Below are 27,465 nucleotides of genomic sequence, written 5' to 3'. Positions count from 1 at the left end.
AGTGTAGTTTACTTATTTTCTCTGCTTTTGAAGTTGCTACTCAGATGATGGGAACTTCCAATCACAAAAAGAGTACAGGATACAGGCTATCTGGCCAATTATAATTCTCCATCCCCCAAGGTAAGGTCATTAGTATAGAAGGGTTTACTTAATCTATGAAGGATCACAGTGATTTTTTTTTTTTTTTTTCAGGGAAGACTGGTCTCTGGGAGAGAGATTCTTTTGATTTTGATGCGATGAGAGCTGAGGAATATGCAAGCTCTCTTGCTACCCTATGTAAAGAAACTATTGAAGAATGAAGTCCAAAAAACAAAGCCAATTATTAAATGGTAGACAAGACATTGCTAAATAGTGTGAGTTTGGGGACGCCTGGGTGGCTTACTCGTTTAAATGTCCAGCTCTTGATTTCGGCTCAGGTCATGATCCCAGGGTCCTGAGATCGGCTCCACACTGCGTGTGGACCTTTCTTAAGGTTCTCTTTCTCCCTCTCCCTCCCCCTCTGCCCCTCTCCACTCTCTCTCTTTAAAAAAAGAAAAAAAAAATATATATATATATATATTCAGTTTTACCCCTGAAATCTGGTGAACTCCTTAAACCATCGATCAGCTTTGTGGGTTATGTCAATAAACTTTTGTGTTTAAGTTGATTTGGATTTGATTTCTACAGTCTCTGAGACCGGCCTGATTCATTGAGCAAAAAGAGGAAGTTCAGATCATTTGTGAGGCAGACTTCAGTGCACCTGCCCGTGAACGTAGCTATTCTGATCTCGACTTTTTACAGGTTTTCTTTATCAGCACTATCATTCATCTGATGTAGCTGCCACAGTACTATTTTCTACAGCAAAGACCATTGGTGTTGCTTGGTATATCAGGGCTCAAAATGATACTCATCCCTCCATCCTCCAAATCTCTCTAAATCATTACCTTCTTTCATTCTCACCCATCTTCATCCAAGGGTGACTTCTCCAGCTTTGTTTTACAGTGATGGACAGACTTTAAAATGCCCCCCTCCATGATTCTCACATCTGCTGTTAATTTCTTTATATAACCTATAGCCCTTAACTGGGTGGGACTATGACTTACTTCTAACTAATAGAATGTATCAAAGGTGATTAGGTATCATTCTTGTAATTACATTACTTTACATAAGGTGCTGTTTTGCCATCAGACTCATGTTATAGTCTCTTTTCTGGGTAATTGAAGTAAAAGGTCATGTTGGAAAAGTCCATGTGATATAGAATTTTAGCAGCCTCTAATTGCTGAGGACAGCCTCTAGCCAACATCCAGAAGGAAAATGAGGACTTCAGTCATACAGTTGCAAGGAAATGAATCCTGTCAACAAGTGAGCTCAGAAGTAGACTTCCAAAATTGAGCCTCCTTGAGAATGTAGCCCTGCATTATTTTGAGAATCTAAGCAGAGGACGTAGGTTTGACCTGCAGAAACTATGAGATAAAAGTGCATGGTTTTAAGCCTGTAAGTTTGTTTTAATGTTGTTACCCAGTAATATATAATGTACTTCCCATAAAAAAGTCATCTCAACAAAATTTTCAGTTAATACACTTAATGGCATTTATCGATACACTAACCTTTCTTATGCCAGTTTTAAATTCTTATCTATTCATCTCTCTTCTAGAAAACAATGTAAATTTTCTTAACTTTTTTTTTTTTTTTTTAAACAGAGAGAGGATCAGCAAGAGAGGGAACACAAGCAGGGGGAGTGGGAGAGGGAGACAGAGGCTCCCCCCCTTCCCCCGCACAGCAGGGAGCCCGATATGGGGCTCCATCCCAGGATCCTGGGATCATAACCAGAGCAGAAGGCAGCCCCTTAATGACTGAGCCACCCAGGACCCCCAACAATGTAAATTTTCAAGAACAAGGTTTATATCTTCTATTAATTAGTGACAAACTCTAGAATGCTAGAGTTTTATATTATAATGAGGTTTTGCATGTCCATAATACCACCCCCTTCTCCCAAACCCCCTCCCCCCAGCAACCCTCAGTTTGTTTTGTGAGATTAAGAGTCACTTATGGTTTGTCTCCCTCCCAATCCCATCTTGTTTCATTGATTCTTCTCCTACCCACTTAAGCCCCCATGTTGCATCACCACTTCCTCATATCAGGGAGATCATATGATAGTTGTCTTTCTCTGCTTGACTTATTTCGCTAAGCATGATACGCTCTAGTTCCATCCATGTTGTTGCAAATGGCAAGATTTCATTTCTTTTGATGGCTGCATAGTATTCCATTGTGTATATATACCACATCTTCTTGATCCATTCATCTGTTGATGGACATCTAGGTTCTTTCCATAGTTTGGCTATTGTGGACATTGCTGCTATAAACATTCGGGTGCACGTGTCCCTTTGGATCACTACATTTGTATCTTTAGGGTAAATACCCAATAGTGCAATTGCTGGGTCATAGGGCAGTTCTATTTTCAACATTTTGAGGAACCTCCATGCTGTTTTCCAGAGTGGCTGCACCAGCTTGCATTCCCACCAACAGTGTAGGAGGGTTCCCCTTTCTCCGCATCCTCGCCAGCATCTGTCATTTCCTGACTTGTTGATTTTAGCCATTCTGACTGGTGTGAGGTGATATCTCATTGTGGTTTTGATTTGTATTTCCCTGATGCCAAGTGATATGGAGCACTTTTTCATGTGTCTGTTGGCCATCTGGATGTCTTCTTTGCAGAAATGTCTGTTCATGTCCTCTGCCCATTTCTTGATTGGATTATTTGTTCTTTGGGTGTTGAGTTTGCTAAGTTCTTTATAGATTCTGGACACTAGTCCTTTATCTGATATGTCGTTTGCAAATATCTTCTCCCATTCTGTCAGTTGTTGGCTCTTTTTTTAAAAAGGGAGATTATCCTAGGTGGCCTAATCAAATGATCCCTGTGATAGGCAGAATTCCAAAGGGACCCCAGCTTGGCAAGAGGACAGCAAGGGCATGGGGGTGGGGTTTAAATCAAGGGCTTTGACTGCTTCCCAGCGCGTTAGCCCAGTCTCGCGGGAACTCACAGAACTTGCAGGAAGGGGACTAGGAGTCCTCAGGTAAGCTACGCTTTGATGTCCTGCCTGCTGAAGCCCCTAGTTCCCTACATCCAGAAAGGGCATGGCGGGTTTGGCTCAACCTCCCTTTCAAGCAGGTGCAGTCCAGAGTTAGGCAAAAGTGGATGGTGTCGCGGTGGAGCAGCGGCAAGCTGAGGGCAGGGTGCCCGTGTCCTCTAGGGCGGTGGCCGGTGTGCTGACTCTAGTCGGTTTGGGGGGAGCAGCCGCGCGTGCACTGCAATGGAGACTTTCAGGAGTGTCACCTCTAGTGACAGCCAGAAAGGAAATGGGGACTTCACCCTTAAAAGCAGCAGAGAACTAAATTCTGCCAACAACTTGAATGACCTTATAAGCAGATTTATCCTCAGAGCCTTTAGGGGAGAACCCCCAGCTAATGACTTTATTTCCGCTTTCTAGGACAGCGATCCTGCACCCCAGCTATGCTGTGCCCAGACTTGGGCCCCACCGAACTTTGAAATAGTGAGTTTTGTTTTCAGCTGCTAATTTTCTGGTAATTTGTTACACAGCAGTACGGAGTTGGGTGGGGGGCAATTGAAGAGATGCATATTTCCATACATGTTAACAAGAGTATGGCCTTAATCAGTGGAGGATAAAATAGAAAAAAGGGGGGAGGGAGAGATGGAATGTGAAAATGCATATTAAAGAAAAAAATAGCAATATTGGTTTGACCATGGAAAGTCATTGAGAGAAAATCTGAGTGAAAATCAGGTGAAAGTTCAATCAGAAAAAAAAATGGTGTACATCCATTATGAAGAGAACAAAGGTTATTACTCTGCACAATTTTATGTACAAGTAGAAATTTATATTGATTGAAGTGAAAATATTAAGAATATGGCTTAAAATGTCTGGAACTCTAATTTTTAAATCAGGGCTTTCCTCCCATTTCCACAAAGACTGTTTATCCTTGCTTTTCAGTGGGCTCTTACCCATCTAGTAGAGATGTTGACTCTGGGTGTAGATTCTCCTGCACATCAAAGCCATCGCTTATACTATTTTAGCTTTGGAATATATCCAATAAATGTTTGCACATCAAAGGGTTAATGACCAATCACTGGAAAATGCATTAAGTTCATTGGGACGATTTTACATTTGCTAGAGTAATATGCCTTTAAACTCAAATTATTAATCATGCCTTTTAAACCCTCAAAACAGTCTATCTGGTAAGAAGTTTTGTACTCTATGGTGTTAAGAGAAAATATTCTTTGAATATCTAATTTCTATATCTATTTCTATATCTTGTTAGCAGAGACATTGGCAACTTTTGCTCCAGGCTGTCTTTTCAGGAATGCTTATATAGTGAGCCCCTTGGAGAGGTACAGTATATCCTTCCAGAATAAAGGATGAGGAGTTTTGCTAAGTAATGTAATAAATATAATGTGTCCCCCTGGGGAAAAGTTTGTGGAAGTTTGCTTAAAGCCAAATATAAAAGATCAGGGCCTTCTAATCTCTGGGTTCTTCAGCTGTAAGGCAAAGCCACAGCATTTGAAATTTCTACCTGCATCAGCGATCACCCTCATGAGACTTGGGAGCAGAAGGTATCTTTGGAAGGCAGCTGTGCTCACCACTATACCGCCAACGCCAGAAGGTATCTTTGTAAACATGAAACCCATGTTGGCTGGTGTGTTGGGTGTAATAAAGCCTCCTTCTCTCTGTCTCACAAGTCTCATGTCTTCTGCCAGTATCCATGAAATTGTGGAAGGCTAGCTAGTTCGCAGCAAACAGGGTAAATTTTAAACCATTTATTTATAATGCTTCACAGAATTATTGACCTGCTTCACTCGAAATTACACAGGTTGAGAAACTTTAAGACAGAATATAGCAAGGACTTAGAAAACAAAATGATGTAATTTAGGCCAAGAAAGGAGACTAATTTACCAACCACCAGGACTACAATGCCGTAATATGTAACAGTGAGACAATGAATCTGGTTGAGGAAATGAAGCCAAAGAAGCTCAGCATAATAAAAAAATGTAATTACAGTTATAAATTTGCATAAGTATATCAGTTTGTCTCAGGGCCTTTGCTGAAACTCACCTTATTTTCTGACAGACTTTTTTTTTTTTTTTAAGATAGTATCTCATTAATCACAGAAGGGAGTAGAAAATCTTATAGTCCCATTGAGTGAGAAAATTAGTTCAAGTCTATGGATTGCTTCAAGTGCCTTCAAAAGCTGCCACTCAAATAGGTAGTGGTTAGTCTGTAATTTGTTTATTTTTAATAGATGGGAGAGACTTAATAAAAACAAAACAGATAACACCATAGCTCCACTTAACTATTTGAAAGCAATTAGATCAGTTTTGTAAATGAGAAAGCAAAAGGGAAAATACACCTTAGAAAATAGTATGTTGAAATGGCAACTTGAGAAAAAAATGATTCCACCGTTCAATAAATTAAATATTCAGGAAGGCTAAATATACTTCAAACTGGAAAGACTGCAGAAAGTCTACACTTTCTAAATTACTGTTCTAAACTCTCTTCCTCAAGACTGTATTTGTATACACTATTAGCATGTCTTATAATTCCCATAGCAAGGTCCTAAGTATTGTTCTGCCCATTGCTGGCAATGTAATTTCTTTCCCTATTCTTTCTTCAAGTCTGCATAATCCTTAAATTCCATCTAAGCTATGGAAATCTGGGATAGTTTGGCAGTTCCATCTAGAGATGTGCTGAAACTGGCTTCTACCAGCTCATAAAAGCTTCTACCAGCAACTCTTCCCAGCATTGTTTTATGATTTCAGGTTGGTAGCTTAAAATTGGCCAAAGTGGGAGCATTTACAGGATGGATATTGGCAGATATTACAAATATGAGCTTTTTTTTCACAACAGATAACTGATTGTTAAATATTATATCTAGCATATGATTGATTCTAGTTTATAGCAATCTTTACTTTTAGAAAAAGTGTTGCAAACTCTTCTGTCTTTAGGTGTAAAATGAGTAGAATAAGTCAGGTGTAGTTAAAACTAACACCAAGTTTATGGTTCAGAAAACATGATGGATGATGGTGTTAGAATTTCTGTTCATATGAAGAGACTTGATACTACTGGAATCCAGGTAATTACTGCTTCATGGAAATGCTGGCCATGTATATCCACATTTTGAATCATATGTTTAAAATTTATAACATTATATATTGATATAGTTTCAAATATAAAAAAAAGTGCAAAAGTAGGACAGAAAAATCCCATTACTTCTTAACCAAACTTATCAATTGTATATATTTGGTTTACTTTCTTTATAAATCTGTTATGTATGTTTGTATATGTATTCTGTGTATTTCAGTATATTGGTAGAAGGACAAATAATTTTTTTTCTGATCCATTTAAAAGTAAGTGGAAACACTCCTTCCCTTTATCCCTAAATCTTTCACTTCTCTTTACTCCTCAGTTTTCACTGTTATTTCCCAAGAACACTATTGTTATATTGCACAAACACAGAACAGCTATCAAAATGAAGGTATTTAACATTAATTCAATATTATTATCAAATCCTAAATCCATATTCCAGTATCATCAGTCATGACAAATGTGTCCTTTATAATTATTTTGTTAATTTTTTTTCTGAGGTCTGAGGTCCAATTCAGTGTCAGGCATAACATTTAGTTACATTAATCTAGAAATTAATTTATTAATCTAGGAATATTCAGTAGCATTTCTTGTCTTTTTCTGGATCCTGACTGACTTCAAGAATGTATGCTTCTTGTTTTCAAGAATGAACCTCAACTTGTGTTTATTTGATAGTTTATGGCAGGAAGATTACTGAGTGATAACGTGTGTACTTAAGCCACTAGATTTATCATTTATTGATGATTCTGATGCCTTATATCATTAGGTTTTCCAAATACACACACACACACACACACACACACACACACACACACACACACACTCTTAGGGGGAAAAAGTATCCAATATTTTACTATTAAAAATGTTAGTTATAGAATGTTGTCCTCTTGTTAAATCACATCAGTAGCTTGAAATTGTTTGGAATATTTACATCATAGACATTGGAAATGCTACAATATAGTTTTCTATACTCAACAAACTGACAGTTAAATGTTTACTGGTGTGTCATTGATTCTAGCCATTAGTTTAGGTTTTTTTTTAACTTTTTTTCTTTAACAATTTTAAGGAATTTTTAAACATTTTTAAAGATTTTTTTTTTAATTTATTTATTTGACAGAGAGAGATCACAAGTAGGCAGAGAGGAAGGCAGAGAGAGAGAGAGAGGAGGAAGCAGGCTCCCTGCCGAGCAGAGAGCCCGATGCGGGACTCGATCCCAGGACCCTGAGATCATGACCTGAGCCGAAGGCAGCGGCTTAACCCACTGAGCCACCCAGGCGCCCGGAATTTTTAAACATTTTATCAAACTTTTTTGGTAGCCCAGTTCTTTCTCTCTCTTTCTCTCTTTTTTTTTTTTCTTGTTAGGAGTAATAACATGTATGATGGAGAATTTTGTATTTCCCATGGTTCACTGAGATTCTGTTCATTTTTCCCAAATTTTTTTTATTATTTTTCATCTTCTTATTCCTAAACTTCTGTTTAACTTATCCAGTAATATTTAATTACATTTACTTTTAACTTTAGAATTTCTATTTCAATTTCTTTTATATTTTCCATTTCTCTACTTAAATTCTTCATTTCTTCATTTGTTAATATTGTATCTTTTCTGAGTCCCTGATAATGTGATAATAGCTATAATAGAGTTACTTTATGGTATTTCCAACATTCTCTTATCTCAGGGTCAGTTTCTATGGACTGCTTATTTTCCTGCTAATGAGTTATTTTTCTAGTTTCATTATCTATCTAGTATATTTTAATTCATACATGGATTGTTTTTTATAGCCTGTTATAATTATTTATGATAAGAGGATAAGTCTAGTACTTTGCATTTTCATGGTTAAATAAGCTATATTCAGAATAGAGGTCACATATTAAAGCTCACCAGATGTGGCTCACAGGCACATTTCATTTAGCTGCACAGGGTTGTTATGTGTAGTGTTTAATATTTAAAAACTGGCTGCCAGCAGTTAACTGGCAAAAGAATTTACTTAAAAATCCAAGTATCTGGAACTTCCTTATTTAAACATGAAAATATAAAGTACTGTGTAATACTGACACTTCATCACAGATTTTAAAATCATTTTTATATAAACAAATAACAAAATTCATTAATAATTCCTTTTAGATGGTACTTGAATTTATTTATGGCACTCAAAAATCAAATACTATGCCAATAAGAAAAATGTTTAATATTTTCTGATAAAAATGTTGATAAATTGTTTTTGTTCAGTTGTCTATTCCGATTTGTCACTTCTTAAAATATATTGGGGTTAGAACATTCTTTAAATGTTGGAGTTCTTTTACACTATTTTTGCAACTCATCCTGCCATTATAATATGGAACAGACAACAGATACTCTTCAATTGACAAACTTATAAACATATCCTTCCTCCAAATACCCATCAGAAAATACTGAAATATCATATCTTTTCTGAGTCCTTGATAGTGTGATAATAGCTATAATAGAGTTACTTTATGGTATTACCAACATTCTATTATCTCAGTGTCAGTTTCTATGGACTGCTTATTTTCCTGCTAATGAGTTATTTTTCTAGTTTCATTATCTATCTAGTATATTTTAATTCATACATGCATTGTTTTTTACAGCCTGTTATTTATGATAAGAGGGCAATTATTATATATATCAGTATTATTATATTATTATTATATTGTGTTATTTACTATTTACTATTATATTATTCTTATACTTCAGCTCTAAAGGTAGAGATAGGTTTCCTCTTAAATAATTTAAGGGTTTACCTCAACTACTTGCCTGTACCAAGCTTTAGAAGAATCTGTATTGAGATTTTAACTCTCTTCCCTGGTTTCCATATATTAACACATTGTTAATCCACAGGAAATATGCCATTGTGGAAATACAGACAGAGTGAAGGCTCAGGAAAACTCTACAATCTTTTTCAAAGCAGGGCGTGGATAGAAATAGCTATATTATAAATTAAAACAGTGAACTTAAGTTTTATTGATTTATATGCCATTTGTTGGCTGACTTAATTTGAGCATATCAACTATCTTCTTTGAGTATTATTTTCCCATTTATAAAGTATGGATGATGATACATTCTCTGGTACCCTTACAGGCTTAATGTGAGGATGACACATTAAGATATTTAAATACTATGAAAAGTAAAACATGAGTACAAATGAAAGAGTTTGTACTTTTTGCCCAGAGGGGAAAAAAAAGAAAGCATATGCCTGGGAAGTGTGCTTTTAATACTGCCAATAATGTCATCTTTTATGTATATATCAGGTCCGTTAAATATGTTAATTACTTCTCCAGAAATTAAAGTTATATTATTTCATAGAGAAATTAGATATTTGCATAAATGTAAAACTCACCTGGGAGGTAGATTTAGTGACTGATGTTGATACTTTGCATATGAATGACAATAAACTCTCCTGTGAGTTGCTTTCCTTATTGGGAAGGTAAAGACAAATCAGTAGAGTGAGCTGAAATACATGTGATTTGCCTCTATAATTAGGGTTTTTTTTGTTTGTTTGTTTTTGTTTTTTTTTTTCATATTACATCATTATTTTATTTCACCCTGAAATAAAGTGTTCCTTTCACACTTCCTGTAATACAGGCCTGGTAATAAAAACCTTTCACTGATTTTATGTATGTCTTAGTTTCTTTCTTTTCTTTTTTTTCTGAAGGATAACTTTTTTAAGCTGACTCATGGACAGTGGTTGACTGGTCTGGCCATGTGGTCAGTTAGAAGGGCAGTAGAAAACAGGCCTACCCAAGGGGTACTCATATGGGGGACATCCTTATGAAAATTTACAGATTGCATTAAAATAGAACTTTAAAGTAGGACATACCATGAAGAATCCCTTCTAGGACTGGAGGATGAATTAGAACTGGTGAGTGGATATCCTGATGTGTTCACTTGAGGTGGGCACTTGGTTCATTAGGATACAACAATGAAGAGATTGCCTGAATTAAGATATATTCCTCTTGCATCTTCTGAGGCACAAAATGCCAGTAGGGTCTGTTCTGTCAATCAGCAAGGGAGAAGAGACCACAGATAACTATGAGACCGATAATGCTGAGGAAAGGGCAAGATCCCACACATAGCTGGCTAGTTGAACTCACGCTGGTAGCCCTGGGAGACTATAAATGAGATCTGACAGGAATAGACACTCAGGATGGGGCTTTAGTAACCCAGGGATGGAAGCTTAGTATGCTTTAAAAGGACTGGAACAAAAGATAGTTCTGGACCAATTTGGACAGCTGAATCACATTTTTACATTTTCTCAGAGCAAGGGACACCTTTTTATACTTAGAGTAATGAGTGGAGAGAACTGGAATGAGCAATTAAAATATTCATTGTCCAAAACCTGGGGAGATGAACGTATGAAGGGCTGGTTTACATACTTTACAAATCTAACACTGACATTGTTGGTAAAATTACAATAATGGTACGGATGATCAGATGTATAGGGAAATCGAATAAAGATTCCTGATGATACAATACTGATGGAAAATGACTGGCCTAAAGAAGAATAGGATTTGGCTAATAATTTTCATGCTCAATAGTACTGTAAGAGTTAAACATAGTATATGTATAATGGTGGATCAGGAAACAAAAATATGAAAATGTGTTAGTGGCTTATAGTATAGATTTATTGTTTCTTTAAATCTATTCCTACACAACACTGGTTCATCCAAATGATAGGCATATTCATCATACTATGGCTGTGTCTGTTATATTCATTACAAACTAAATGTAGATGCCTAGGCAAATATAATTGTTTTGCTAGAAAACAGACTTGGTCTAAGTCCAGAGGGTAGACTGTTCAGTAAAGAATTTAACCATGCACAAAAAGGTTTAGCCTTTATTCTCATCTTCTGGGAGGTAATCTTCATTTGTCTTGGGTCTTTAGCCTAGCCAAAGAGTAACATTGTGATTTTGGGTGGGAGCTGTCTATCAGAAAGATTAAAACAGAGTTAGGGTCAGTGCTTTGAATCAACCTAGAATTAGTTATCCTGGAGCCTGAAATCAACTATATGAACAGTCAATCGTACGTATATAATAGGTTTCCATAAAAACTCTGAATACCAAGGGTCAGGTAAACTCCACAGGTTGATGATATTCTTTGCATGTTGTCATACATAAGTGGACAATAGAAATTCTGGTAATTCTCCTGGACACTGTCAGGGCTCTTCTTCTTTTGGCTGATTTTAATCTGTATCCTCTTGTAATAAATCACAACTATGAATATAATAGTCTTCAATGACTTCTGTGAGTCATTCTAGCAATTTATCATACCTGAGGGTGGTTTGGTCCAGTTCTCCCTAACCTAAAACTTGCAGTTGGTGTCCAAAGTGAGTGTGGTTTTGGTTACTGTGCCCTCTAACTTTGTAGTTTGCCTAACCTCATCTAAATGTGCCTTCAAAGAATACTTCAGAGTTAGTTGAGAAATTTCTAAAAGATGAAGAACAATCTATGATTCCAGGAAAATGCAAATATAGCCCTCCTATCAAGCCTGGTAAAAAAGCACATAAAAAATTGCTACATTGTGCCCACAAAAGCATTGCCACTATTACTGAAAAGGACATTAGTGCAGATCAGTAGATCCATGGAAATAATACCCAGACATGATCTGACAGTAAATATAGAGATGATGGCTATCAAATAATGAGGCTTGATATTCTGTGAAATAACAGTTAACAGTATCAAATTCAGGAAAATAATGGACCATAGCCAAGGATCTGTTTGAAAAATCAAATAGATATAATAAAAATTAAAATAGATAAAGGTAATGTATTCAAATACAAAGTAGTCAAAATCTTAAAAACAATAAAAAATGAAGGCATTATACTGAAGATACCAGTTTTACTGTCTTGGCTAGGAGTTGTGTCAGTATACTATATAAAGATGCAAATTTATCTTTGGATGTTTTAAAGCTGTTGTTTTCTAGGATTTGTAAGTGAAATGTGGATAAACAGTTAGGTAGGTAAAGAATATTGAATCAAAAGGAAAATAAAAACAAAAAAGAATTAGGTATGTACAAAGTTTATTAAAAATTTACTTGGTAGGTTCAGCCAGATTTTGCATATTTAAGAAAAGTTAGGAAAAAAATATGAGAAAATTGAATATTAAAGTTTTTACTAGAGAATGATTTATAAAAATATAATTTGAGATTTTAAAGTGAGAGAAACATTGTATACAGATTAAGGCTATAACAGTGTTGGGTCTTTTACCCTTACCATCATTCAGATCACCAGCTCTTCTGATAAAGAACTGGAAATCATAACCTCAAATTTCCTCATATACTTAGGATGTAATTAGTATTTTATTTGGTTTGTTCATTATGTAGAAGAATAGGTACATGTTTTAATTCACTTTTATATTTGAAGGCCCATTTCCCTAATCTTTGTAAAGAATATTAAAAGGAAGATCATGTTGACTACCAACTTAATTTTGCATATAGGTTAGCTGAGATCTTTTGAGATATCAGGACAGATTTTTGCCCTTGACTCTTAATTACTAATTTTTAAATACTCCTTTTTCTGTATTATTTTTTTAGGAAGATCTACACACAACATGGGGCTCAAACTCACAACCATGAGATCAAGAGTCACATGTTCTACTGACTGAGCCAGCCGAACGCCCTTTAATTACAAATTTTTAAATTTTATTTATTTTTTTTCTAAACCTACCAAAACCTATATTCTCTTGCACTCTTTTTAACAAATAATGATCTTTTCTGTTAGATGATTTTCTCCAAGGAGTTTTCTAGTTTCTCAGATATAATAGATTAGAACTAGAATTTTGAAACAAGGTCTGTCAACTGATATTATCCAATTAAAATAATAAAGACACCACTAGGTTTGATTCGTTTTGACTTCAGGGAAATAGAGTTGAAAGAGGGAAAAGAAATAATGCTTGAAAATGAATTTGATTCTTGAAAGCACAATTTCCCAGCCAAATTGAGAGACTCTTGCTTGACATCAAGGTCAGATCAAAGTCTAAACTTGATTTCATTCAAATTGATTTGATTTGAATCTAAAAGTTCAGCTAAGTTCCACCTGATACAGACTTTAATATTAATGACACTTATCCCAATATACTACTTGGAATTGAATGTGGAAACTATCATGTATTCATTTAAGTAATATCGTAAAATAGCAGAGATTCCATTGTGCAAGATAAAATGCAGTGACCTGATTGAGAGTCCTTCCATGAGTATTATTGTCAGGTCTGACACTAGCTTATAAAATATAAAATACACTTTATCTCTTTGAACCACAGGATACACACACACACACACACACACACACACTCACACACAGGAAAGAAGAGAGAGATGAGGGGTAGGAAAAATGAAGGAGAAAAACTATTTGAAGGATATCAATGTTTATTAAATAGTTTTTAGAAGTATATGACACTTTTATAAACAGATGACCTTCAAGTCAAATACCTTGAAAAAGTTCCAAGTGGCTTAAGGGCATCATTGTATCATCCATTTTAGTAAGCCAGTAGTTCTCATCAGGGATCCAAGTATCACATAAGTTATGAGATGTTCTGATGTTTCCAAAGATGCAGAAATGGGAATATCCCTCCCTAATGGTGAAGGATGAGCTCCCAAAATAGGCTTTGGTTTAGATTTCAGGGGAGGCAGTTAACAGGTATTAAGAACTCATCTCCTCCCAAGGCAAATAGCAGTGGTTCCCAATAGCATGTATGTTGGGACTCTGCTTGCTGGTGAGGAGTTAAATCTTAAAAAGGAGCTAGCCCAGAATACCTGGGTTATGGCAATGTTTTCTTTACTTGCCTGAAGATACAAATCACCTGGGAACATTTGATAAAGCATAGCATACATGCCCTTCCTCTGAAGGTTCTATTTCAGTAACCCTTAAAGGCAGGAATTTGAATTGACATTATTTTTTCTAGGTGATGTTTATCATCAGGGAGTTTGGAAAACTAAGGAGTAAGGGACTCTATCAAGTTGGGAAACAGACTCACAAAGGACAGATGTTTTATAGTTGTTTAAAAAAGAGGGCTCTGGAATCAGATTGGTTTTGAATCCCAACATTGCTCATTTACCAGTTATTTGAACTGGGGAGTAATTTTAAAATATTATTTTACTTAAAGCTGAAAGTAATGCCTGGAATAGAGAAAAGCCCTCGATAAGTGGTTATAACGTATTTTGTAGAACCTAAACCAGATACACAACTTTCCTAACTTACTACCAAGACGCTGCCTATTAAGTTATGACGCATTGGTAAGGTTGCATCAATTGTAAAACTCATCTCAATCTAAGAAAAGTTAAGATGGAAAAAAAAAAGTATAACCTAGAATAAATGAAATATACTACTAGAGAAGCCCGGAAAGTAATATAAATGAGTAAAATAGCCTGAGTAAGAAACATTAGGGGACAGAATTCCTCTTGAGGTTCAATCTTTTTCCTAAAAGAACTGCAATAAATATTTCAGGATAAAGAAAAGTAAATGAAGATGAATAAGAGGTGAGCAGAGGGATTAGGAAACTGTATGGTTAGAAGATAAGTGCCTTCACAGTATTTTTTGAAATATATGCATACATAGTTAATCACATATGTGTATATATATGCATACATACATAATCACAAGTAAGTAGTGTTTTAGAAATAGTTATGTTATATTCCAGAGAGCAATTACAGAGATGAAGGGCTGAAAGTATTGTACAATTCAGAACTTAAACCTACTAAGAACTTCCACTGCATTAGAAAGTTACATAAGTTCTCAACTCAATATAGTAAAAAGCATATAAAATAATTTAGTTTTCAGACAAAAAAAGATTAAAAAAAGAAATAGTGTCAGAAATAGCAGGATTCCCTTCTTTTTTATGGTTGAGTAATATTCTGTCACATTGTACATCTTACACAGTGTTACATGTCAATTATATCTCAATAAAGCTGAAAGTTTTGAAAAATGTTTTTAACTTTACAAAGCATATGAAACAATAGGAAAAAAGGCACTTGCTTAATGTAAAACAAAGTAAGATCACTTAAAAATGTATTAGTAGTAATGATACATTAAATAACTAAATTTACTAAGCCCACAGTAGAAACTAAAATTAGATTTAAGTACACTTTTGTCATTTTAAAAATGCAGTGCCACACTTTCTGTCAAATAAAATTGACAGAAAATTTGAAATAAGTGAACGAAAAAGTTATTATAAGAAATAGTAAGACAGTAGTATATAATTTAATGCAGAAAGGACACATCATGGGGCACCTAAGTGGCTCATTTAGTTAAGCATCTGCCTTCAGCTCAGGTCAGATCCTGGGATCAAGCCCTGTGTCAGTCTCCCTGCTCAGTGGAGATCCTGCTTCTCGCTCTCCCTGTTTGTGTACTTGTCACTCTTTCCTCTCACTCTCTCTCAAATAAATAAAATATTTTAAATAAATAGATAGATATTACAAAATGTTTAAACTTTAACATTTAAAATCGAAAGTACTACTCTAGGAAGATGCTGAAATGGTACTTAGATGAAAGTGAATCATCCTAAATGTTTTATTAAAAGACAAATGTACACATACATTATGTATACACATAAACATATATTACATATATATAAAGAAAATATATAAATAGGTTATTGACATATTGGGATTTCTTATCAATGAATATGTGTATTTCTCTACTGATTCATGTACTTTTGATATATTTTTACAACATTCTATAAATAATAATGAAGACTAACACCATTTGTTTAGAAGACTTAACCTCAATTATTTTATAGGTATTAGGTATTATAAATCACCTTTTAAAATTTTTATTTCATTTTTGTTTTTGTTGGTTAGAAATGAATGTGGTAGATTTTTATATATTGATTTTTGTGTTTATAAAATGCTAAAATGCTTCGTTAATTCTTACATTTATTCTTCTGTAGTATGTTACTCCTACTTTTTAAATTCCCCCAATATAAATTAATTGCTGGAATATTATGCAATTGGCTTTTGTTTAGACATATCTTCAAATTTAGCAGTGCCTTTGCTCACATTTCTTCATATATCCTAGAATTCTTTCATAAGATTTTTGTCTTGCAGTAATATGTTTTCCAAAATTTCCTTAGTGAGGGTGTATTGTTGGTAAGGTCCTTCATTACATTTTTTTTTCTGAAAAGAAAACATTTTAGCTTTGTGTTTCAATAGAAGTTTAGCTAAGTATGCAATCTAGGTTGACTATTATTTTATCTCATCAATTCAAAACTATCAATTCATAATCTTTCTGCTTTTTTGTTGTCAAGAAGGCTTTTTTTCTCTTAATTATCCTTACTTGATCTAAGTCCGTGTCTTACTAGACACTGTTAGGATATTCTTTTTGCCTCTGATGATCTCTGCCCTTTTGTAGAATGGTAATTCTCTATGGTTATTAGCAGTGAAGACAATGAAGATTCATATCGTTATTGTTATGATGTATTCTAAATCTTTTATTTTTGTTCTCTTCTCCATCTCTGCTTCATCTGATGCCTTTCCGTTAATTTCTTTAAATTTATCTTCCATTACACTAGTTTTTTCTTCTGCTGTATATAAAACCTTTTAGAAATGTCTGATTTGGTGTTTTCAGTGATTATGAATTCCATTTCTTAAAGTTCTATTTCAAATCTTCCTTATTCTTCCTTATCAAACCTTCCTTATCTATGAGGAAGATACTTTCTTACTACACATTCTGATTACTCATTAATATTTATTTCTTGATATATCTTAAACCATTTTATATTTCTGCATCCTTAAGACCACTAGCAAGTTTGATAATTTTCTAAGAATATGCACAGGACTCAGCATATAGTCGTATTTATGGCTATGAATTATTACAGTGAAAGGGTACAAATCAATATCAGCAAAAGCAAACTATTGCGTGGGGTGAAGATTGGAGAAAACTGGGGGAATGTTTCACAGTTGAGTCACAAACTCCATGCTTACTTTCTCTAGCAACATGTTGTGACCATACAGGTGAAAAATATAAAATGAAAAAACCCAAACATGTAGATGCCTAAATGTCCATTGATAGAAAATGAAAAAATTGACACAAATAATAAAATTCTGTGGAGCAGTTAATGTGAAAAAGCTAGACCTTCATTTACAACATGTTTGAACTTTGAAACAGTAGGCTTACTAAATTAGAAAAGATGCAAGTGTTATAAGTTTTTAGTGAAATGCGTATTTACTAGAGAAACTCACTAGAGGCTTACCGCCTAAAATTTTGATAAGGGCTGGTCATATAGGGGCTCTTTGTGTTGCCAAAGTTCCTAAAGTCCAGAAGGAAAGCAGATTTTTGGTATCAACCGTTTTGTTTGCACAAACAGTTTAAGCAAATCAATCATATACCTGTAGTGAAGAATGAGAGAAAGACCCTGAAAACCTATATAATATATAATGTGAGCATCAGGTAACAGAGCACACCAATTTCATTTGCAGGTAACATGCATGGTGGTCAGGGATTTCGTGACAGCTGAACGGCAGGCCTAATAATAGAGGAAAAAAGGAGTTTGAAGGGCATAGTCTTATATTGAACATAGGGATTACTAATTAATGGCATCTTTTAGGGGCTAATGAGTGCCAAAGACAAAGTATTAAAGTACATGAATATAAATACTCTTAAAAATTGTGATCAATTTTTACTTTTATAAAGCTTGTCAATCTATAATGTAAGTAGAGTTTTCAGTCATTATTGTTACAGTAACAATCATAACAACATAAAATCAAGGTATAGATCATGTATATGTATTATGGCATGAATCTTAACTTTTCCCCGTGTTTAGTAAGTTTTCTGTGGATAGTTTTTTGTCCAGGTACATATATTCTGTGAAGGCTTTCAGAGTGTTTTTAGCGCTTATTAATATTCTGTTATTGATACATCATAGTAAATGCAAATTATATGAAGCTGGGGGAAATCTATTTTTTGTATATTCTTGAAAACACTGCTAAATTATAAAGCAACACAGATTGTAAAAGCCTGGACTCTGAAAATTTAGAAACCTGTGTTCAAATTCTAACTCTACCGTTTAACCTTGACACTCATTGAACTTTGCTAAGCTTCAGTTTTCTGATGTGTGAAGCTCAGTATATAGTACTAAGAATGAAATTAAATCTGAAATACTACTCAGCATAAGTACTTTATTCCAGGTCCTTCTTTTAATTATTTAGAAATGTTCATTTTTTAGTTTAACATTTTACAAAGCATTTTCATGAGTCTATTACTATTCCTATCTTAGAGATAAAGTTCAAGAGACGAATTGTTTATTATTATTTGTTTACTTATAAACAAATAGTAGAGCCAACATTTTGCAGTGGATGTTCTGACTCTAAATCCCATAATTTATAAAGATGATCATTGGATTCTAGGCTTTACCATATTATACCATGGCAATAATTGAGTAAAAAATACAGAGGAGTATAGTCCATCTGATGTTCTCTGTGCATTTTTTATTTTATTATTTTCTTTTTCCTTCAGCCAACAAAATTCCATTTTTTCCATACACAGTTGTTTTTTCTGTAGCTTTTTCTTTGAAAGTCAAGTAGATAGTCTTTTATTTATGCTTTAGTGTCTTTTAGTACTGAAAATGGAGGAAGGTTTTCTTTTGTTATTGTTGTTGCTTTTTGTTCCACATTTTGGTGATTTTTAGACTCCCTTGATATGTTTAAAAACATTTGGGTTCTGGTTGCTTAAACCACCCTCACTGCATCACAACTTGGAGAGTGTTGTTTGTTTAATTTGTTTATTTAATACTCTCCTAAATGAATGCGATGACCCATTAATCTATAAAACATTAATAATTCCAGTCTTACTATTTAAAATACATGTCTTACAGTGGATCTAGAGGATCTCTAAGATTCTTTTCAAATCAAATTTTATAATCACAAAATGTTAGAATTAAAGCAGATCCTAGACTCTTTATCCAGTGGTTTACAAATAAGTTTATCAGGGAAACAGTATTCTGTGGCAGTTACTTAGTTCCCACTATGTATGGTCTTGAGGCTAAGTGGCCAAGACCCTAAATGTCTTAATTGGAATAACTCCACTTTCACTGTTGGTATGTAAAAATTCTACAAAAGATATTGGTCAGGTTGTAACAGAGCCAAACTCTTTGTCCTTTCTTCCCTTACGCCAGCCTTTTTCTTTTTAAAAACTCAATCCCAGGAGTATTTGAGAAGAAATCTTCCAAAATGTTGTATTGTTTTCCTGGTTATCTATGCAAAAGTTGTGTCTCAGACTTTGAGACTCTGATTCTTTCTTCTTCTGATGCAATTTTATGATTTTGGAGGTGAGAATGCAGAGGCAGATTTCTTTTCCCTGTGAAATTGCACAAAACATCATTGTAATATTGGCCAGAAGTCAAAAGCTAATTATTTTATAAGAATTAGTCATGAGCCTGAATTAAATGAATCTGAGATCCCTCAATCCCTCATGGTAGATAGTAACTGAGCTAGTCTCAGAGACTTGGAGGTGTGGGTGTAATGCTCAAGCCAAAGGTCCTTCTTGAATTTTGAATTGATAGAGGGACTCATACAAATGTCCCTGCCACTCTAGGCCTCTTATCCTTTGCAACTGTTTTTTCATTTATCACTGCCTAGAAATAAATTGAATAGTCTATCATGCCATCACAAATCATTTCAGTTTTTTCAAATAAAGTTCATAAAATGTTTATAGACTTATTGTCATGTATCTACCTATCCTAGTAAATGAATTGCTGATGTGCTTAATTCTGTGGGTAAATTCTTATTAATTAACTAATGCAACCTGTAACAATGTATACCTTATTAAATTATTAAAATACTTGCTATGAGTCTGGTGAAGAGGCTTAATTTATCCTATTTAATTTGTCACTGTGACAAGCAGCTTTTAAGTATTATTTAATCTTCATAACAAGCTTAATAATAGAGTTATTATGACCGTTATATGTGTTATCGTCACCATCATCACCACTTGCCAGGTAAGGCTGGTGAAGCATATGGAAGTTGACTAGCTGATAGACTTCTACCTGCTGATTTTGTGAAAATAATACTTATTTATTTATTTTTTTGCTATATATATTTTTTTGAATTTTATTTTTTTTCAGTGTTCCAAGATTCATTCTTTATGCATAACACCCTGTGCTCCATGCAATAGTGCCCTCCTTAATACCCACCACCAGGCTCACCCAACCCCCCACCTCCCTCCCTCAGTTTGTTTCTCAGAGTCCACAGTCTCTCATGATTCATCTCCCCTTCTGATATCCCCAACTCACTTCTCCTCTCCTTCTTCCAATGTCCTCCATGTTATTCCTCATCCTCCACAAGTAAGTGAAACCATATGGTAATTGACTCTCTCTGCTTGACTTAGTTCACTCAGCATAATCCCCTCCAGTCCTGTCCATGTTGCTACAAAAGTTGGGTATTCATCCTTTCCGATGGAGGCATAATACTCCATTGTATATATGGACCATATCTTCCTTATCCATTTGTACAAATATTTAAACAATACCCATAACCATTATTATAACCATGCTTAGTTTTAACTCATGACAGTCATCTATCCAAACTTTCACTACTGCATTTATTCTTTCAATAAATGAAGAATAAATAATGATCATGCACCTCTAATTAACCACATAATTTGGTCTGGCTACAAAAGCTATTTGTAAGTTTAGTTAGAGAAGGACACAAAGAAAATAAAAAACATGAAGTTAGGTCTTACCCATGATATATGATACGATGCACTCAGAAGATAGTTTCTGTGACCTCTCATGTTTGTAAGTCTCATATCTTCTGACTCTCACTTTTCAGATTCAGAAACCTCAAAACTGTTTTTAAAAACTATCTCTTCAAGTTGAACCAATTATTTCTCTTCTTTTAATTGAAATAATTTGCTTGTGCTAACACAAGGCTAAAAGGATAGTTGGGGGTCCTACTAGCCTGAATAGTGAGGAAGAGCCAAGCCTCCACAGGAGTAATGGTGAGCTATGAGGCCTGAATAGTGCAGTTGTTTCTAGGTGGAGATAGCTTATATATGCATTTTTTTGTCTTCATGACATGATTTACACATATACATTTTGAATAGTCATTGATGTAGAGATATTTTTCTCCATTAAACTACTTCCCAAATTGGTTGGGAAGATTCCAGAATTAAGAGTAGCATTTTAGTAATTCATTAGTAATTAAAATCTTGAAATCTACAGGAGTTTTACTTGAAATTTTTTGTTCTGATGCCTTAATGGTTTACTGACCATTTCCAAGAGAATGCTTTCACTCCAAAAGAACAATATTGATTTTACTATATCTCCTTTTAAGACTTCATTTTTTTGGTTGTTTTATGCTGGATTTAAATTTTAACCTGGTTTATACAATATAATCTACTTTAATGGTTTAAAGGCATTACATTAAAATAATTTGCTTTCTTTGTTCTGAATATTTTTTCACTCATTTTAAATTTAAGAGTCACTTAACTAAATATATTATCCTCAGTTCCTAGTAAAATATCTGTACACTTCAGTAATTTATTCACTTTTTAAATATTAGAAAGTAATTTTTTAATTTTATACACCACCTCCTTAGCACATGCTATACTATAGTGTCTGTATAGATTAATCCATCAGTATGCTTTCATATTTTAAGATAGATTACTGAAGTAATGATGATTATTATTAATTTTGTAAGAGATGAACAAGAATTTTTTTAAATGAAAAACCCAGAATATAGAATGATTTGTGTTCTTTATCATGTTAAAACATACCAGGATATATACTACCATACAAAGTTGTAAAGTAGTTAAGTTTCGTTGTTGACCCTCTCTGTATCTTTGCCAAATACACTATGATGATAAGTCATTGTCAGATCTCAATTTCTTGTTTCACATAAAATCAAATTCCTATTTTTATTAGCACTATTTTATTTAGCAGTGTTATGCAAAGCAAATGAGTTAATAATATAGATAATATCCAAAGGACACACATTCACTTTAGAGACTTGGATCAGGCTACACAAATACAGGCAAATATACTTAAAGGAGGCGAACTAGCAATGATAACCTTGTGCCACATTATAGACTGCACACACAAACAAGGGAAAAGTTTTGCCAAATTATTATTTCAAGGAAAGGATAAGAAGCAAAATCAGGAGAGTTTAGTACTATGGTCAAGGAGAAATTATGGTTACTAGAAAGTCATGTGGTCTGGAATTGATGGTCTTCGTTATTATTATTAGTTTCATGATCTTAAACAGGTACTTTCACTTCTCTAGGCCTTAGTTTTCTTATTAATAAAATATAGTATATAATTACACTATTTTATGTATACACACACTTTCATATATTTAATTATCTGATAAGGTTTAGTGACATAAATTCATATATTTAATTATCTGATAAGGTTTAGTGACATTAATTTTTTTTCCTAGCTGATAGCTTTCAGGTAGTTTTATTGGTCATAAGATTTTTGACAGTATCAAGAGTACAGTCTGGACCCAGCATCAAACCTATTTTGGAAACACAAATCATTGCAGTAATTTTTATTGTTGTTTTTGCTTTTTTTTTTTTTTAATTTGAGAGAGAGAAAGAGATAGCGAAAGCACAGGCAGGGAAGAGAGAGAGAAGCAGGCTCCCAGCTGAAGCAAGGAGACTGATGCGGGGCTTGGATCCATAAGATCCAAGGTCTTTGGATCATGGCCTTAAATGAAGGCAAATGCTTGACCAACTGAGCCACCCAGGCACCCGCTTGCAGTGATTTTTTTAAATCAACAGCTTTCTCAAGGTATAATTCACATACGGTAAGGTTTATCTTTTTAAAGTGCAAATCCAATGGTTTTTGATATATTTACAAAACTTTATGCTGATCATCATTATGTAATTCTGGAACATTTAAATCTCCCACAAAGAGACCTATAATCTTTACCAGTGACTCTTACAGGTAGCTAACATTCTCCCCAAACCCAGACTTTGGTGATCACTAGTCTGTTTTCTGTCTCTTTGGATGTGCCTATTCGTGACCTTTCATATAAATGGAATCATACCAGCAGTGCCTGGGTGTCCCAGTGGGTTAAGGGTATGCCTTTGGCTCAGGTCATGATCCCAGGGTCCTGGGATTGAGCCCTGGCATTGGGCTCCCTGCTCAGCAGGGAGCCTGCTTCTCCTTCTGCCCCTTCCCCAGCTCACTGCTCATCTGGGCGTCTCCTCCCTCTCCTTCGGCCCTTCCCCCAGCTTGTGCTATCTCTCTGGCTTACTCTCTCTCTCAAATAGATAAAATCTTTAAAAATAAATAAATAGGGGCGCCTGGGTGGCTCAGTGGGTTAAAGCCTCTGCCTTCGGCTCAGGTCATGTTTCAGGGTCCTGGGATCGAGCCCCACATGGGGCTCTCTGCTCAGCGGGGAACCTGCTTCATCCTCTCTCCCTGCCTGCCTCTCTGACTACTTGTAATCTCTGTCTATCAAATGAATAAATAAAATCTTTTAAAAAATAAAAATAAAAATAAATAAATAAAAGGAATCATATCTTATATGGCTTTCTGTGACTGGTTTATTTCATATTTTCTAGGTTCATACAGGTTGTAGCATGTATCAGTACTTCATTCCTTTTGTTTCCACTATCTTTATCCTTTTTTATTTTTTACTTTATTTTTGCTTTTTAATAAATTTTTATTTTTTAGAGCAGTTTTAGATTTATGGAAAACTTGTGAGGAGAGTTCTGTATCCTACTCCATTCTCCCCTATCATTATCATTAACATCTTAGATTAGGATATTTATTAACAACTAATGAAACAATATTGATACATTATTGTTAAATAATATCTCTAGTTCACTTAGATTTTCTTTGTTTTTATCCAATGTCCCTTTTCTGTTATAGCATCCCATCTAGAATACCATGTGACATTTAGTTGTCATACCTTGTTAGGACATGTCTTCTTTGTTTCCCAGGCTTTCCTTGATTTTGATGGCCTTGACAGATTGGAGGACAGTGTTTCTGGTGTTTTATAGATTGCCCATTATTAGAATTTGTTTGACGTTTTTCTTATGGTAAAACTGGTATTATGGGTTATTGGGAGGAGGACCACAGAAACAAAGTGTAACTTTACCAAATATATGTACTATCAGTGTGATTTATGACTGTTGATATTGGCCTTGATCACCATGGCTGAGACCTCTCTAGTGTATTTTCCCCCCTTCCATATTGTACTCTTTGTAAGGGAATTTCTATGTGTAGCCCATACCTAAAGTGTGGGATTATATTCCTCCTCCTTGAGGGTAGAGTATCTGTGTAGATCATTTGGAACTTTTCTATGTGGGAGATTTATCTCTCCTTCACTTATTAATCTATTCAGTAATTTATTTATAGAATGTCTATATTTATAGAATATAGAATATAGAATAAATTAATTATAGAATATAGAATAGTGTAATTTATTTATAGAATATAGGATATAGAATTACAGAATATTTATAGAATATAGAAATAAATTTATAGAATTTATAAAATATAGAATATTTATAGAATAATATAGAATATTATAAATAATATAGAAGTTATTTATAGAGATATAGAATATAGAATGTTTATAGAATATAGAATTTTTTTTTAAGATTTTTTAAATTTATTTGACAGAGAGATCACAAGTAGGCAGAGAGGCAGGCAGAGAGAGAGAGGAGGAAGCAGCCTCCCTGCTGAGCAGAGAGCCCGATGCGGGACTCTATCCCAGGACCCTGAGATCATGACCTGAGCCGAAGGCAGCGGCTTAACCCACTGAGCCACCCAGGCACCCTAGAATATAGAAAGTATAGAATAAATATAATTTATTTATAGAATTCTTTTATTTGTCAGATTTTTATATTGTTGAATGGGAGCTCTTTCACTTGGCTCCTGTGTACCTTTGACATGCCCTCATCAAAGTGGGGTTTTTTGTTTTTTAAACACTTCCTTACATGCTGGCAGTGTAAGATACTCCAGGCTCATCTTATATATTTCTGGCCCCAGTCCTGGAATTAGCCATTTCTCCAAGGAATATTTGTTTCTTTTATTGGAGAATGGCATCAGAAACCAATATCTAGGGGCACCTGGGTGGCTCAGTGGGTGAAGCCTCTGTCTTGGGCTCAGGTCATGATCTCAGGGTCCTGGGATCCAGCCCCGCATCGCATCAGGCTCTCTATTCAGCAGGAAGCCTGCTTCCCCCTCTCTCTCTGTCTGCCTCTCTGCCTGCTTATGACCTACCTCTGTGTCAAATAAATAAATAAAATCTTAAAAGAAAAGAAAAGAAAAAAAAAAAGAAACCAATATCTAGCTAGGTACCAGGAATGCTCATTGCTACAACAGTGTCATTTATTTCCCAGGTAACCAAAGATTTTATGTGTATGTAGACATATCTATAAATATTCCTATAGGTAACAGTCTATATATGGTAAACTAAACATAGGTCCATACTGATGTGTCCAACTTTAATTTATTTCCAAGGATGATTCTTATTTCCTCTCCATGCTTATCTTTAAATTTAAACTCCAGAAATGTGAAGTCTGGCTGCCACCTTCTTCCATCCATTTAATTGTTATATTTCAGAATACTTGAATAGCAGCAGCAGCATTGTTAACCCATAACCCCCTGGGAAAACATTTTATCAGCTAAAGTACAGTTCTTTTGCATTTCATCTTTCAGAGTTCACTCATTCCAATATTATTTAGGTCAGCACCTTTCCCTCCCATTCCGTTCAGTGAGATTGTTTCATACATTTGTAATACAGTTAGGTGCTCTTATCACAGTCTGCATTTCTTCCTGGGATTTCCAAACTCCTAAATACATTTTTTTAATATGCATACACGAAAGTTCACTCATTGTACTGTAAAATTTCCTGGTGTTTTTTTTTTTTAAAGATTTTATTTATTTATTTGACAGACAGAGATCACAAGTAGGCAGAGAGGCAGGCAGAGAGAGAGAGGAAGGGAAGCAGGCTCCCTGCCGAGCAGAGAGCCTGATGCAGGGCTCGATCCCAGGACCCTGAGACCATGACCTGAGCCAAAGGCAGAGGCTTTAACCCACTGAGCCATCCAGGCGCCCCAATTTCCTGGGTTTTAACAAGTGCATGGTATCATATATTCTTCCTTAGACTCTGGATAGAATTCACCAGTGAAATCACTGGAGTTTAATAGTATCAGTTATTAATTACTGATTCAGTATCTTTAATAGACAGTAGTTATGCTCAGATGATCTGTTTCTCCTTGTCTAAGTTTTAGGAATTTGTGTCTTTCAAGAAATTGGTCCATTTCAACTCAATTATCAGATTTGTAAACATAGAGTTGTTCATACTATAACTTTATTACATTTTTGAGGACTATGGAATCAGTAGTGATGATCTCTCATTTCTAATAGTAGTATTTTTATTTTCTCTTTTTTCCCTTCGTTTAGGCCAGATACAACCTTGTCAATTATATCCACCTTTTCAAAAAACCACTTTTTGTTTTGTTGATTTTCTGCATTGATTTCTGTGTTATTTTCAACTTTATTGACTTATGCTCTAATTTTTATTTATTCTTCTTCTAACTTTAAGTTGAAGATACTTTTTCTAGTTTTTTGGAGGCTTAGATTATTGATTTTAGGACTTTTTTTTTTTTTTTTTTACTAATGCATGTAGTGCTATAAAATTCCTTCCAAGCATTAACAAATTTTATTTTCATTTATATCAAAGTATTTTAAAATTCCTCCTGAAACTTCTCCTTTGACCCATGTTTGATTTAGTAGTATGTGGTTTAATCTCCAAATATTTTGGATTTACCTCCTGTCTTTCTTTTTATTGATTTCTAGTGTAATACCACTATGGTCTCTCATATATTTTATATGATTTCTATTCTTTTGAATTAATTTAGGTGTGTTTTATGACCCAGAATGTGGTCTGTCTAGCTGAATGTTCTGTATGAACTTGAGAATAATGTGTATTGTAATGTCATTGGATTAGATATCCTATAAATGTCAAATAAATCAAGTTGATTAATGATACTGTACAAGGCAACTATATCCTTAATGATTTCCTGCTTGCTTCATCTGCCAATAATAAAGAGAACTGTTAAAATCTCCAACTATAGGAATAGATTTATCTATTTCTCTTTGAATTTGTATGAGATTTTGCCTCACATATTTGGATGCTCTTATTTTAGGAGCATATATGTTAAGGATTATTATGTATTTTTATAGAATTGACTCTTTATCATTATGTAATACCTCTGTTTATCCCTGAGTATTTTCCTTATTTTAAAACCTCCTTTGTCTATAATTAATAGGCAGTTCAGTTTCCTCTTGATGAATGATATCATGGTACATATTTCCCCATCTGTTTATTGTTAACATAACTATGTCTTTATGTATGTATGTATACATGTA

This window comes from Mustela lutreola, chromosome 9, assembly GCF_030435805.1.
Source record: "Mustela lutreola isolate mMusLut2 chromosome 9, mMusLut2.pri, whole genome shotgun sequence".
In the NCBI taxonomy this organism is placed as follows: domain Eukaryota; kingdom Metazoa; phylum Chordata; class Mammalia; order Carnivora; family Mustelidae; genus Mustela; species Mustela lutreola.
The sequence above is the reverse complement of the archived record's forward strand: the minus strand, read 5'-3'. Positions refer to the sequence as shown.